The sequence below is a fragment of the Crocodylus porosus genome, unplaced genomic scaffold, assembly GCF_001723895.1.
Source record: "Crocodylus porosus isolate Cpor-Errol unplaced genomic scaffold, CroPor_comp1, whole genome shotgun sequence".
Taxonomy (NCBI): Eukaryota; Metazoa; Chordata; order Crocodylia; family Crocodylidae; genus Crocodylus; species Crocodylus porosus.
The window spans coordinates 12,271,626-12,274,642 of NW_017728932.1; positions in this window are offsets into that span (position 1 = coordinate 12,271,626).

Here is a 3,017-nt window from a genome sequence, read left to right on the forward strand (position 1 = left end):
CATTGCGCTGGCTCCGATGCGGGTCATCGTCGGCCGACGCGATGCCGCGTATCTGTTTTAGCTTCAGACTTAAGGTGGGCGAACCTACGTACTTGCCCTCGCTCTCGGAAACGGCTACGGTTTCTTTATGAGCAAACGCAGACTGAGCAGACATCCAGCACGTGACACTTCAGCTCAGCCGCCCACCGCCGGGCAAAGGACCCGAGAAAAGGCCCGTTGACGGAGAGCATCGTGCCTCTTCGATTATAGGCGAGGGTGGCGGTGCCGGCTATTCTTAGCAGGGTTTATAATCTCTGCGCAGTTGCACCCAGCAGATGGGGGGAAAGCAGCAGGCCAGCGGCTGTAAGCGGGGAGAGCAGCATCCACGTTTCCTAACCCCGGAGATGATCACTTCTCAACCACGCCTGCTTCAGAGCACAGAGATCCCGCCTGCCGGGACGCGGCACAGGAGCGTGGCGACGACGGCAGGCTTGCATCGAGGGACACAAAGGGTCCGTCACCTTCCCCCGGCTCTGATGCCAGGCGGCACCATCCCAAGGGATGCCGCGCTCGCTCCTAAAGCAGGGCATAGCTGCGTGATCATGCCAGCAAGCTGCGCGGAGAGACGGGGCCTCTGAACAAACAGGCCAGGCGGCACGAAGCCGGATGGGCTACTTCCAGGTCAGGAGGTAACACACACACACACACACAGCTAGTCCGACATCTCAGCAGCGCGTCTCCCAGCGCTGTAGCAGAGACGCAGCCAACGCGGCCAACCTGGAGCCAACAAAAAGATAACCCCGCAACGTCCCAAGACCCCAGACTTGCCCTGCACGCATGGTGCTTGCAAGCACATGGGAAGAGAAAGTCGCCAGCTGCAGCGGGTCACAAGGAGTAGCTCTCCTGGCATCTATCCTGGGCTTCGGCACCGTGGTCGCTGATGCCCGACTCCCCTTCTGTGCGCGTGCATGCGTCGGCGGTGGCCGTCAGGGGAGCTGGCCCAACAACAGCGGACAAGCAGCACCAAGAACATGGCTACTCCCCGCCCCACCCGCGCAGTGCTTCCATCGGGGAGAAGAGGTGCGTGGGAGGAAGCCGAGTTAAAGGTGGCGCCTGCTTTCCAAACGCACGCATGAGAGGAAGCAGCAGAGCAACGGATAAATCAAGTTATTATTTACTTTGGAGCGCTCGGGGACAGGGTGCCACCGTGTCAGGCCCCGTCCAAACAAGAGGAGGGTGCAAACCCTGCCCCTTTTACTTGCAGTCGCCAGAGCAGTACATTTCCACCGCTGCTAGAGAGGGCTCGTTTTTCCCTGGGTTTTAGATCATGCAAAAATAAATTAAAAGGCAAGCCCGGGAGAGGGGGGAGTAGGGAGCTAACGACATCAAATAAAACAAACAGCGAGGGCCAAGAATTACTAGTGCGTCAGCCCCAATCACTACAGCTTAGTGTAGACCAATTGGATATAGACATCCTACCCCTTCCTAAACCCTCTCGAGTGTCTCAGTTGAGCCAATCGGTTCCCTCCCTCTTGTTTAAACGGTTATCTCTTCAGGTGCAGGCTGTCCCTATAGCACTTTATATTGCAGTCATTTTAAAATTAAGATCATTACAATGTACCTTTCTTTGTAAAAATAGATCCCCACGGCCTGTCAAAAAGGGGACCTCTTGCACCAGTAAATATTAGAAATGACAGACACAAGAGAGCTCGCCCAGCTCGCCCTAGTAATGCGAATAGTCCCACGGACTCTGTATAACCACTGCGCATTCGGAGGCTGAAAACAAACGTGGGAAAGGTACCGAGCTACACCAGCGCAATAGCTCGTTTCCATCTCTACCGTCTATCGAAGGCTCAACCGGCTCCAAGGCAACGTGCGGATCCAGTTGGAGCGAGCGAAAAATTAAAAGCAAAGTCCTTTTCCGAAAAGAGCTATCTTCGCTAGACAAAGAGTTCTGCTGAATTTTTGCTTTTTTCCCCCACCCTTGCCTTTGACTTCGGCACTGGAAGTCTGGCTTTGAATCGAGATATCTAGGTCACCCCTCTGGTAATCTGATTGGATGAGAAAGATTTCATTAAGATAGGTCAATGGAATAAAATGTTGTCACGGGACAGCGGTCTCGTAACACGTGAGCAACGCCCCGGCGAAGACCGAGTAATTCATCAGAAGCGCTGGAGGGAGATTCCAGCATCTATTTACGAAGCGGCGTGCGATTTTCCAGTGGCGAGTCTCTTAATTTCTGCTCTGCCTAACAGACGGTTAACGGGGGGTGCGTGTCATTGTATCTGACGGGGGAAGCGTGCAACAGTGCCAGGGCTCTGTGACCAAAACGCAGGCTGCCGATTGGCTCGCGGCAATTCGGACCATTAAGAAACAATTTTAGGCACGGAAAGGCAACTCCAAATCCAAACGCGCAACAAGGACAACAAGGCGGTTTGCTACTGGGCGCAACCCTGAACTTTCACACCCCGCCAAGGGCAGCCCTCCAGTATCTCGCTGGCAAAGGATCACTCCCGGCTGGCATCAAACGGGCACGGGTGGATTCGAAGGAGCCAGGAAACAAAAAACCAACGACTTCCCTTCCCTGAAACACTGAGGGCATCCAACAGCCGAGGCCTCAAACTAAGCAGCATGGGCAGCCAGCCGCCCAAAGAGCTGGCCGAGGATTTGGACTCAGTTTCTTGGCACGCAACTTTCCAAGGGCCTGGAAAAATAGAGAGCATGAAACAACCGCAGAGCAGGCGGGTGGGCGGCGGGGGAGATTCGCGGGCTCTGGGGAGGGAGCTGGGGTCAAGGCCGCGCCGCTGGGGAGGGGGTACCGGGTACTCGGGTGCCGCCCTCCTCTCTAGGAGCAAAGGGGGTGGGCAGGGAGGCAGGGATGAAGCTAAAGCCCCCGATCCGCGGGAGGAAAAAGATGCCTCAGCCGCTCCCAACCGTGCCCCCTTCCTCCCTTCAACTCACCGGCGCCCCGTGCCCAGCGCTGCCCGGACCCCGCCCTGCCCGGCCGGGGATCGCTTGGATTAAAAAAAAAAAACCCC